This window comes from Tasmannia lanceolata, unplaced genomic scaffold (genome assembly GCF_043159265.1).
Source record: "Tasmannia lanceolata isolate RefF3 unplaced genomic scaffold, GAP_Taslan_0.1 ptg000018l, whole genome shotgun sequence".
Classification (NCBI taxonomy): Eukaryota; Viridiplantae; Streptophyta; class Magnoliopsida; order Canellales; family Winteraceae; genus Tasmannia; species Tasmannia lanceolata.
Window position 1 is genome coordinate 19,587,463 of NW_027518695.1, and position 13,415 is coordinate 19,600,877.

Consider the following 13,415-nt stretch of genomic DNA (forward strand, 5'->3'; position numbering starts at 1 on the left):
TCGGTTTCTATGTAAAGGATATCTTTCGGTAATTATCCAAAAGGAAGTGATATATTCAAAACACTTCCCTACTGTTTTTTTTTTTTTTTGGGTTCCTACTGTATTTATTTATGAGTTATGACTACTCCTTTTGGGCTACAAAGGGGTGGCCCAGGGAAGAAAAGGGGGCAAATATATAATTTCCCTTATTCTAACCACTATGAGAGTTAGGCGTGCAACTCGGGTCGGGTTGGGTGTCTTTCGTGTCGGTTCGGGTTTTCCTAACCTGGGTGAGTTCGGGTTGAGGGTTTGGGCAACCCGACCCGAGTGAAACCCGGCATTTTTTATCAATTTTTTTTTTTTTTTTTTAGTTTTTAGTAAGCTTAAAAACTCAAGTTGGGTCAGGTTGGAACTCGGGTCGGGTCGGGTTTTGGAAAAAAGGGTTCGTCAGGTTGGGTCGGGTTGAACCTCATCAGGTTGTAACCATGGTTTTAAATTTCGACCAAAATCCGAAATTTCAAGTTTCGGTGGAGACCGAAACGAAATTGGCACATATCCGAAACGTGTATTAATTTCGCATGAAATTTCGGAATTTCGGTCAAAATTTCGTTATTTCCGAAATTTCATGTGAAATTTTAGAGATTTCGACCATTTTTTTTGTTTTTTAATTATTTTATAATTATCCCGAAATTTCGACCTAAATTTCATGGATTTCGATAACTGATAAAATATTGTTTTTATTAATCACCGGATTTCGGTTGAAATTTCGATTTTTGTGGGGCCCGAAACCGGTAATGAAACCGAAATTTAAACCTTGGTTGTAACTATGGTCAGATCGGGTTCAGGTTGAGTAAATGGTTCCTTGGGTTGAGTTCGGGTAAGCCTCAACCCGACCCAACCTGACCCGAGTTGTTTCCCTAATAAGAGTAGGTAGCAAACAACTTCAAAACAACGAAAGCAAAAGTCCCTTGTTCATAGGGCAAAGTTACAAAAGGATTTTTTTCTTTGACACCCAATCTCAAATCCCCGTGTTAAAGTATAAAAGATTAAATAACGGTATCTCAACGTAAGCTTTTGGAGTAATTGGTTGTTTGACATGGTATCAGAGCAAATTGCTTGAGTTCAAACCTCCTTGATATTGAAAATTCAGATGTAATGGCCAACCCAAAAACGAAAGGCGCCTTTTGGAGTAATTGGTTGTTTGACATGGTATCAGACCAAATTGCTTGGGTTCAAACCTCATTCATATTGAAAATCCACATGTAATGGCCAACCCAAAAGGAAAGGTCATGTGTGTGCCGACCCTAAAAAGTGGGGCCACACATGAGGAGTGTTAAAATATAAGACATTAAATAATGCCATCTCCAAAGCTTTTGGAGTAACTAGTTGTTTCACACTCTCTGAAAGAAGCAAACCAACTTCAAAAAAGTTAAGCAAAAATCCCTCCCTAATTTATGCTTTTAGTAACTTCTCTTCCCATATCTCTGCATTCGTAAACAACTATATTGGAGGCTATTTCCTTTCTCCTCATTCAATTCATTCATTTGGGTCTCCTTTTCTATTTGTTTTAGAGCAATTCAGATGATGTTTTAGATGTTAGAACTCATACACAGAGCCCTATGAGCACTTGCATTCATTAGTATTTTACATAATTGTAACTTTTGAAAAAACCCATTTTTTATGCTAATTGTTGGGGTTGCACACAAAAGCAAATCATCCCACACCGAAAAACTTAGTGGATGTAGATGGGCTATAAGGGAATGGGCACCTTCCCCTTAACGGCTAGCTTTTGAGGGTGAGTTCTACCTGGTTAAAATCCTTACAAATGGTATCAGAGCTCAGGGCGTGATAACCCTGGTTTGTCTCCGAGGGCCGAAATGTCCTTCGGGGAAGATCTCGGAAACCCCGATGAAGGATCTCATGGTTCCTGCATCGCCGCCGAGAGGAGGGGCGAGATTGTCCATGTTGCTTCCGTGTGGAGAGGGAGATTGTTGGGGTTCCACGCGAAAGAAAATCACCCCACATCGGAAAAACAAGTGGATGTGGATGGGTTACAAGGGAATGGGCAACCTCCCTCTGACAAAATTAAGAGAATTCTATTATTCTTGGATGCCATTATTACAAGAGAACCAACCGGTGCTTTTATAGAGCACTTACATGATAAACATAGAAATAAATTAAGGTAAATATGGAAGAAGATATGTATAGAATATTCTAACCTAATTACTAATCAAATCTAGTTTCCTAATCTATCTAGGTTATCTCTACTAGCCAACTTGCCTAATATAATAAGATGATCCAATGGTGAGATCTCAACACAATCCACCAATGAGATCTTATGAGATCTCACATATTCTAACATTCCCCCTCAAACGTATGTGGATTGAAAATCAACATACGTTTCCCCAATAAAATTTTCTCCCCGTAAGAAAATATAATCTTTTGAATGAAGCGCACTGCTGAAGTTTAATGATGAATATGCCTTGATGTTGTTGCCGAATGTATATTGCTGAAAAAGACGTCACTTGTTGATTTGCCGTGAAGAGATGGATGAAAACAATTCATAGCCTCAATGGGCTAGACAAGACTTAAACCTCGATGGGCGAGTAGTAATGAGTCACTATGGACCAATGCCGGAATGGGCAAGAAATGGGTCACTATAGACCAATGCTAGAATAGGCAAAAAATAGGTCACTATGGACCAATACTATGGACCAATGCCGGAATGGGCAAGGAATGGGTCCCTATGGACCAATGCCGGAATGGGCGATGGGACCAATCCCGGAATGGGCAATAAAGATGAGAAGAAAAAAAAAGAGAGAGATGGGCAGCAATTAGCGGCATATATGATAAAGCAAATATCAGCAAAAAAAAAAAGGACAAGGCATTAAAAGGAGGGTGCTTTATCAAATTTGAGGGTACAAAAAAATTGGCATTAGGAAAGTTCATAAGAGCATGCCAAGAATCCATAATAAATGCTAAGACTTTTATTTTGGAAATCGGAGCCCATCCTTCTACAGAAAAGGGAGAGGGTGTAAGAATCAAAAGAAGGGATGACCAAAGTAATCTTGGGGTTACTTTTCCAAGAGGGGATGCAAATATGAAAGTAGAGATGGGAAACTTTCAAAGCACTGATAGGATCGTATGCCTGTCTAGTAAAAAACTGTAAATGGCTTAGTAGTAAAAATGTGAGAAGCTTTGAGCATTTTGCAAGGGCAATAGTAAGAAGGTTTATAAAAGATGGGATTTGCAAGATGGGAGTTGGGATTATGAAACCCAAGAGAAACTATTCTCATCTTCTAAACTCCGGCCATGATAGAGAGAGCATGACCGTTTCCTATGCGGATCCGAGAGAATCACCCTGTCTAAGATTAGAACAAAGGGAAACAAGGAAAAGAACACAGAGAGAACATGACCGTTTGGTGAGAGATGGAGGTCCGGAGGACGGCTAAATTGGCCGTCCGCCGGAGAGGAAAACTGCTTGGATTGAACTCAATGCACGGTCCGATCGACCCGCTCTGATACCATGACAAAATTAAGAGAATTCTATTATTCTTGGATGCCATTACAAGAGAACCAACCGGTGCTTTTATAGAGCACTTACATGATAAACATAGAAATAAATTAAGGTAAATATGGAAGAAGATACGTGTAGAACATTCTAACCTAATTACTAATCAAATCTAGTTTCCTAATCTGTCTAGGTTACCTCTACTAGCCAACTTGCCTAATATAATAAGATGATCCAACGGTGAGATCTCGACACAATCCACCAATGAGATCTTTTGAGATCTCACATATTCTAACAACGGCTAGCTTTTAGGGGTGAGTTCTACCTAGTTAAATTCCCTACACTGAGTTTAGCTCACTATGGATATAAGTTGGATATAAATCGTTTAGCATTTTTTGTTTATTTACTATTTAGGCTTTTTCTGGTTCTGTGTGCATGATGCTAGGATCCATTTATTTAGGTTTATTTCTTTCCCTTTTTCTTGTCCTTTTTTTAATTTCATTTTCATTATTTACTTTTGGAAAGCCCATTCAATCGATGCTACATTTGATCATCCCTTTCAATTGCTAATTATTACATTCTCATTCAGTCAATTGAACTTAAAAACATCCTAAGTTCTTATCTAGGATGAATTCGATTTTATGCAATATACATTTGGATGTAACAGATGGGTTTCAACAGATTCTACTCTCTTTACAACAGCCGAGCTAATACCCAGAAATGTTGGATTGGTGATAACAAAAACCATGTTCTATATAACTTCTAGATAAATTTCTTAAAAAGAGGGAAAAAGTAAAAGAGGAAGCTTATGAGTTTCCTCTTTAAGTGGGTGTGGAAAAGATATTATCTCGTGTAGGGTTCTCTTTAGCGTTTTCTTCTCTAAGAAAAAAATGGGAAGAGGAGAAGTTTTCTTTAATTCATCTTTCTTCATCAAAAGCAAATCAAATATAGATATTTCAACATGGACCAGGCACTTTCCGATGCTAAAAATTGCATCAAAGAAAGGTGATTCTTTGTAAGTTTTGCAAGAGTTAGAGGTAACTTTATGCTATGATCTTGTGTTTATCTCATCATATATAGTGAATTCTCATTTTACCACTTCCGTGGACATAGTCATATACCATGACAAAGCGCATGCATCTTGTGTGTGTTTCATTTATTCTTTTTGTGTGGTCTTCTTCAATTATCACACGAAAATGTTCAGTGCTCCACGTCTTCATAAAAAAGAGAAATTATATGATGCCCGACCGTCAAAAGAAAGGGCAGAGAGAGACAAACCCTCTCTCCCTTGACTTTTAATCCAAGGTAAAGCACCGTTTTTTACTTTTCCTTGGTTCAAAAACCAAGGCAGCAGGTTTTGTCTCATTCCGCCCTTTACATTTTGACAGTCGGGCATCATATAATTTCTCCATAAAAAATATGCAATTTTCAGTGCTCCACCTTTGAGATCTCTGTTGAGATCAATATTGAGACTTGCAAATAGAAGTTTTACGCGTTGGTATTTACATCAAACCTAAATAGAAGAAAAAATAACAGAATATTTCATAACTGAAATCTTGGTGGTATTATTTAAAGTCTGAATGATACAAAGTAATTGTAGAAACCCATGTCATTTTTTGTAGCACCTTTTAGCATTGGATTCTGTTGCATAATAGAGAGAATGCAATGCTACATGTCCTTCCTTTTTTTCTTGTTGAATTCAAACAGGATGGTGTCTGCTATAATTGTGGATTATTCCAATGTTGGTTTGGATTGTGAAGTCCTATGTCTCATCTTCACCTGCGAAAATCTCATGTGGAAGGCAATAGAAGTTTGCAGGTTACTTTCCCTTGGAATGATTACCCTTGAACAACACAACCCGAACTCCAACCCCACACACACCCAATTCACAAACCACTAGAAGGAGGTGCATTCCTAGTAAATAAAGGGGCAAATTTATCATATCCCTTCTACAAAATTGACCTATTTATGGAGACACCAATTTGTTCATAAGCAAAGCATCTACTCCAAATCTGTGTGTAGTTCTAGCACCTATATGTAGCCTCAAATACTTCATGTGGCTCCCTTATGCTAAACTTGATGGAAATATTGTGGCTGATCTCTTAATTATTCCTTTCTATTGGATGACAAGTTGAGGGGGAAAATACTGAAATTCTGTCTGTGATATGTCCTAATTATTCCACTACCATGGACCTCCTAGGTAGAGTTTCTTTTCAAGCCTTGATGGGGACCATCCTTATATTCTAAATTTTATGTGTCTTTTAGATGTTTTTAAGTCCTTTAAAGGAGAGGTATCACGGTATTTTCCCATCAAAATTACTATGTTGTTTGAGTTATGAATGTTTTAATAGGGCCCACATATGTATTACGAAAATTTTAAGACATTAAGTTCTCAGAGGGTATTTTAGTCCAAAGTATTAGGTTTTTTATTAGGGTTTTAGAACTTTATAGTTCTCTTTATTTTCTTATATATATAGCTTCATGACACTTTTCTTGAGGATATGCAATGGAATGAAAAAGATTTGAAGTTTCTCTCTCCCCCTATCTCTTCTTTCTCTCTCTCTCTCTCTTTGTATCTCTCTCTCTCTCTCTCTCTCTCTCTCTCTCTCATGTGGATGCTATGCTTTTTTAAAGTATGATGCATCATAGTAGGTCAGTTTTCTATCCCTAAACTCATATTCCTCTCTTTCTTCATCTTCTTCTTCTCTTTTCTCCCATCACTTTCCTCATCCTTCCCGATTGGATTTATAAACCGCTCTTCTTTCTATCTCTATCTTTATCCTCTTCATGATCTTGATCTCTTCTCTTGGTCTCGATTCCCTTTTATTGATCTTGATTTCTATCTCTATCTTTCTCCTCTTCGCTCTCTCTCCCCCTCTTGGCTCATTCATTTTCAGCCCTCCAAGTTTTCGATAAAAGTCCAGTTTGAGTCTCTCTTAATTAAATGCCTTAGGTAAGTTCATCTAGCGCCCTCCAAGTGTTCGGTAAAATTCTCGATAGAGCCTAAGATCACATCAGTTTGGTATCAGAGCCTTAGTTAGCATGGCTACTTAGGATAGCATGAATGTGACGAGAAGATCCCAACTCGTGGATCCGAGGATTAGAGACATTCTAGGATTTATGGAGTTAATGAACAGGAATGTCTTGATTGGGTAGAAGCACTAGAGACGTATTTATGCAACATAATCCTAGCGATGACTGAATGATTTCCATTACCAAGACAACTTTGGCCAGGCTTGCCTTAGAGTAGTGGCTAGCACTGAAGCAGAAATGATGCGTAAAGGGAAAATTGCCTATCACTAGTTCATGTAACATGAGGGACCTATTTTTGAAAAAGATTGCTCCGAAGACTTTTCAAGAACGTAAAATATTGCAAGCTAGAATGATTCAAGAGGAAAAGGATGAGGAAAAAGCCAAGGCAAGAGCAGTGAAGCATTCCGCATGTCTGAGGATCTAGAAAACTTGGTGAATGTACAGGGTTAAGCAAGTGTACAAGTGACAACTTACTTTAACCATCCAGTTTCAGGCTTGTGTGCAAGGATTGATAGTGCCAGAAGTGCTTGACATCAAGCGACGGACTAGAGTTGCACTCATCATCCAGAGTCAGTTCCTTCAGAGTTGGTTTCGTCAAAAGTTAGCTGGTAAACGCTATCTGATGGTTAAATAGGCGACAACCAGCATCCAGCAGACTTGGAAGAGGAAAGTCGTTCGGCATAATCGGCAAGAGCTTCAGATCACTCTAACAAAGTCATTGATCGTAGTATAGGGATCCCTCCTAGACTGTTACTACTAAATCGGGCCAGCTCGAGCAAGCATCTACAAATCTAAGGAAGGGGAATAATTAGAATTTTTTCTACCTAAGTTGTCACGGTACAAGGAGTAAATCAAAGGCGAACTTTGAGATCACATTACTTCAAACCGACAAGCCAAAACTTCTAATGCGTTAGAAGGGCAAACCATTTGCAGAATGTAAAAGGGGGGGCTGGCTTACTAATTTGTTGTAATAATTCCTGCATATATCAGTACTATAAAAGGGATTTTGCAAGTCATTGGGGGGTCGTGGCCACCCCCACGCTATATGTCCCTCCACCCTTGTTCACATAATTATATTCGTCGGGGTCAGATCTTTTCAGGAGGGGGAATATGATGGGGACCATCCTTGGGCTCATATTCTAATTTTTATGCATCTTTTAGGTGTTTTTAAGTCCTTTAAGTTATATGAGGGGTATCATGGTATTTTCCATCAAAATTCCTTATGTTATTTGAGTTATGAGTGTTTTAAATAGGGCCCACCTAGGTATTACGAAAATTTTAAGTCATTAAGTCATTAGAGGGTATTTTAATCCAAAGTACTAGGTTTTTTTCTTGGGGTTTTAGAACTTTCTAGTTCTCTTTATTTTCTTATATATGTAGCCTCATGGTACTTTTCTTGAATGCTATGCAATTGAATGAAAAAGATTTGAAGTCTCTCTCTCTCTCTCTCTCTCTCTCTCTCTCTCTCTCTCTCTCTCTCTCATGTGGATGTTATGCCTTTTTTGAAGCGTGATGCTTTATATTAAGTCAGTTTTCTATCCCTAAACTCATCTTTCTGTCTTTCTTCACCATCTCCTTCTCTTTTCTCCCATCACTTTTCTCACCCTTCCTGGTTGAGTTTATAAACCGCTCTTATTCTGTCTTTATCATTCTCCTCTTCATGATATTGATCTCTTTTCTTGATTTTGATCACATCTCTTGGTCTTGATTTCCTTTTATTGATATTGATTCCTTATTTCCTTTCTCTCTCTTCCTCTTGGCCCATTCATTTTCAGCCCTCCAAGTGTTCAATAAAAGTCTAATTTGAGTCTCCCTTAATTAAATGCCTTAGGTAAGTTCATTTAGCGCCCTCCAAGTGTTCAGTAAAATTCCCAATAGAGTCTACGATCACATCAAGCCTCATGTAGAAAAATAGAAGTATGGACACTTGGTAGTATCAAAATAACTTATTTTAGTTCAAATGTTGTTAGAGAATTTACTAGTTAGTACCATAAGCTGGAGTACACATGCTATATACACAGATATTATGATGAGTGTCAATAAGTGTTTGGAACTATTCCAGTTGGTCACTCTTGTTATTATTATCAGGAAATTGACTCAAGTGGATGAGCCTCAACCAATCTGTCACCAGTTGTAGGAATCCATACCCATGCTTTTAAAGTTAATTATAGCTATAGAGAAGTATACCGATCATCTGAAATACAGACGGGGCGGGGCATCTTTCTTCATGTAATTGAAGATGTCATTCATTTCAGAGAAGGATATGAAAAATTGTTAACTGGTATCTGGTTCTTGTTTGATTGAACCAGTTAATCAGCAATTATAAGAAAAACGTACACTTCTCCTTCATGTGCTTTCTTATATTGATATCTCGGACCTCTAAATACTTAGCTAATATGTAAGTCTTCTGAACTTGCTTACCTCTGTAGGATCAGAAAATGGCCTATGTTGGACTTATTCCCAGTAGAGCAGCGAATTATATTGTCGAAAAACAGGAAATATTATTGGTTAAAGCCTTAAATAAATGTCGTCATGTTGGGGGCAAGAAGTTGGAAGTTGAAAGTTGAAACAAAGAGAGAATGCAAGCTTCTCATGGTCACAACACTTCTTGTGGTGCTGATAACTGTCGGACGATTTTCTTGTTTTAGATTGAGAAACTGAACCTCATTGATTCCTTTTACTGTGTTTGCGCAACAATCACCACTTTAGGATAGGGGACAAAAGTTTCTCAACTGAAGGTGGGCATATTTTTGCCATCTTTTGGATATTAGCTAGCACCATTTGTTTAGCTCAATTCTTTCTCTACCTTGTTGAGTTATACTATGAGAGCAGATAAAAATCTCTAGCCAAATGGGTTCTTACAAGAAAGATGACATATGTAGATCTTGAGGTGGCAGATGTTGATGATGATGGGGTTCTGAGGTAAGAAAATTCACCACCAAAGATCGTAAATTTCTATTCATATGGTACTCAGATTGTTTTTTAATGAATTTGATCTCTAACATTGATAACATTATTGAGTTAGTTTGGCATGTTAACTGTTTTAAGTATAATTGGGGCAATAATAATTAGAGGAAAGTGTTTAAGAGCTCGAGCTCAGATAAGCTTATCTGAGCTCGATCTCAAAAACACATGTGGGCCCACATTTTTGGGGTGATCCAAACCATTCATTTGAAAGGCCCTTACATGGATAAGGTGCCTGCAAAAAATCTGGCCCATACAATCATCCTAACCCTTCAATTTGTGGAGGAAAAAAATGGGCAGATCTATGGAGATGTCCATTTATCCCTCCAATTTTGGATGGGTTAGGCTAATCCTATGGACCTGATTTTCGGCACATAGCCTATCCATGTAAGGGCCTTTCAAATGAATGCTTTGGATCACCCCAAAAATGTGGGCTAATATGAATTTTTTATGCTCGAGCTCAGATGAGCTATCCGAGCTCGAGCTCAGAAACACTTTACTCTAATAATTAGGGGTGTAAACGAGCCGAGCTTGCCAGGCTCGGCTCGGCTCGTTAAGCTCAAAAGCTCGACTCGGGTTCGGCTCAGGCTCGAACCAAGCTCAGGCTCGGGCTCGGCTCGGCTCGGCTAGGCTCGCGAGCCTTACCGAGCTCGAGTTATATTAAGTTCATACCTCTCATCTTCCCTGGACAGCCCTATCTAGTGTAATTTGACTACTTTTTTTACACTATGGGGGGTGGTCCAAGTAACAAATGGGGTCCAAAAATGAAGCGACATATTTTGCCTCCCCCTTTCACTCCTTGGACAACCCTTTTAGTGTATATATTAATATAAAATATATATATTTAAATATATTAAATTCTTAACGAGCCGAGCCTGGCCTAAATCGGGCTCGACTCCTTAAGCTTAACGAGCCTGGCGAGCCGGCTCGGCTCGGCTCGGCTCGTTAAGGATTCGAGCCGAGCTTTTTTCGAGCCGAGCCGGCTCGCCAGGCTCGTTAAGCTTAACGAGCCGAGCCCGATTTATAAGCTCTTATGTCTTATTGCTCAAATCAGAAACCAATATTTTTCCTATATTGATAATGAATACTCTCTCTAATACTTAATAGCAAAATCAAGTGATATATGATATAAGAGAGTACTTTCTTAGGGAACATTGTTCAAAGTATATACCCATGAACATTAATGATGTTCAAAGTACATACTTAGGAAACATTCTCAAGTCTCTTCGAAGGAATATTTTGCACTAGTCATAGCAGCATGGACCCTATCATTCCAGTTGCAGCCGCACCAATAGCAGATGCAGGAGGGACTCCCACTTGGTTGTTTTAGTAGGAAGTTGTCAAGTTTTCTTCTTGCTGGATAGAACCGCTATATAACCTAGTGTACAGATATGTGGACGGGGCAAGGGCAAAGAGTTGGACGAAGGAAGTGCCACATGGTTATGTGTAAAGGGCGAGGGTGATGAACAACACATAGCTAATAATTAATACTCCCTAATACCTTATATAAAATGTGGCCATGGCAGTATTAATTATTAGAGCTCCAAAATTGTATCGTAATTGATGTGCAGTTGAATTTGCATCTTATTAAACATGAGTATCATAAATCGAAATAAGCACTTCATTTTCGTTGTTAGTGGGAAGAGGATTTATATTGGTCTTGTCAACTGTACTTTCATGTTCCCAAATTTCAATGACTGCCTTGTATGTGCATTGCTTGTTATCAAGTGTTCCTTAGAATATCGGATTGAGCATATGAGAAGATCGACTAATGAGGCAGCTGACAACTTAGCAAAGGAAGGAGTATTTAGGGAGAGCATGTTGGTCGTTGCTTCTGAAAATTAACTAATGTGGCAAATCCTGTAATTGCTTTACTTTCCACTTATGCACTTGGTGTGGGACATCTTGCCCCCACCTTGATTATTAATAAAATTGTCATTTTTCAAAAAAAAAAAAAATGTGTTCCTTAGATTATCTTGTTTCTTTTATAACTTACCATATTCATTGTTTTCATTTCCATAGTACTTCTGAGTTTACCATTTATACACTCAAAGAGATGGGGAAATTTAACCAAGAAGATATTTCACTTGTGATCGAGGATTTTTGTGATCTTGATGTCGATCAGTCTGCAACATTGTCAACTAGCTTCTTACTTGGTACTTTCACAATCAGCTCCATAAGAGAAACATCAATAAAAACATTCATAGAGAGGCTTATGAATGAGTATTTTAAGTTGTTTGGCTTCCAAAAATGGATGTGAATATGTTCCATAGATCATTTCTTTTTCGTTTGTTCCTTTATACAATGGAGATTACATTTATGCCCACAATATTCTTTTGTTCTATTTTTTACACTGAAGATTACATGGATGCCCACAATCTTCTCTTGTTCAACTTTTTACACTGAAGATTACATGCATGCCCACAATCTTCTCTTGTTCTAAGAATATATTTTTTGTATCATAAGCACCTAATTCTCAAAAAGTTTACCTACATAGTACATGCCCAAGGTCACAACCAAAAACAAGAATTCAAGAGAAGATGATTCCCCATTATTAGAAAGCATCTAAGGCTTGGAGAATCATCACGTATTAAGGATACTTCTCCATTCCCAAGAGGTTAGAGATAGAATATTTAAATGTTAAAAGCATCTAATTTTGATATATTTCTTTTCTACTCAATGTCTATCGAAATAGATGATCGATCATTTACAATAAACCGGACTTAAACATTAAAGACTGCTCTATTGCAACCTAATACAATGTTTTGAAAATTAGAATTGAATTGTATCATAAATCGTAAGATTCATACAAATTAACATTCAATCATGAGATTCGGATTTGAATCGTAAGAATTGAATCATAAATCATAAAATTTTCAAAATAATGATCCAATACCTCTTTCCTCCCTCTCTGGCTAGTCTATTCGCTTTGTTATTTGCCGCCCTTATTCTATACACTTTTAATGTGGGTATAACTGGTTAGAAATTTAGAGCCATACTAGAAACAACTAACCAGTTTACCATTTTTCTTGAAGCAATCATGCCCACAAGGTGTCAATCAATTGTTTTAGCTCATCTTGGTCGGATCAGAACGGCCAGACTAGTAGTGATAGTGCAATGGGAGCAATTGGCAAGATTTACAGCTCCGTTTGGATGCCAGAATTATTTTGGTTCTTGGGACTTTTGTGGAACAAAAAACTTCCTGGGAGATTGGTGGGAAAAAAAACTCCTGGAAGTATCCCGGTAAAATAAAAATCCCATGTTTGGTTGACCGGACTATGGTGGGAAAAAAAAATCACAGTAAAATAAAAATCTGCTTTGTTTGGTTGCTTGAATTGTTGGGAAGAAAAAAGTTCTTCTTTTGGTTATTTTGGTTCCTCGGATTTCGTGTGGGATTATTTTGGTTCCTCGGATTTTTTTTTTCCAGCTTTGGGTTTTGTGCGGGGTTATTTTGGTTTGTGGGATTCTTTTTTGCCCACTATATAACTAGCAACCAAACGTGGGTTTCCTGCGGAAATTCCACAAAAGTCCCGAGAACCAAAAAAATTCTGGCATCCAAAATAAATTATTAAAAATTGTAAGGATCTCTCTCTGTATACTTCTAAAAATTATCTGCAAATGTTTTTGAAGTCAAATATGATTATTAACAAACAATGGTTATAATAATTTTAGAAAGTTGTAGTTGAAAACATAAAAGTATTAAAAATTGTCCCACTTTCAAGTTAAAACAAATTCAAGACCAAATTGGGTCGCATTCCTCTAGTTTGTAAGCAACAAGGGAAAGAGTTTAAAACCAAAAAAGGGGTGTCTGTATCAAAAACAAGGCTCGGTATATATCATTTCATTTTCTAGTGTGGGAAAATAAATAATTGATATTGTCGGTTGTGTTTCCAATTCTATCTTTGACTTTTGTTAATAGCTGAGGTGG

General features: G+C 37.7%; 1 pseudogene; it reads left to right on the forward strand.

Moving 5' to 3' along the window:
* Window positions 1-8,961: 8,961 nt before the first annotated feature.
* On the forward strand, window positions 8,962-11,747 carry LOC143850150 (two pore potassium channel a-like; annotated as a pseudogene).
* The last annotated feature ends 1,668 nt before the right edge of the window (window positions 11,748-13,415 follow it).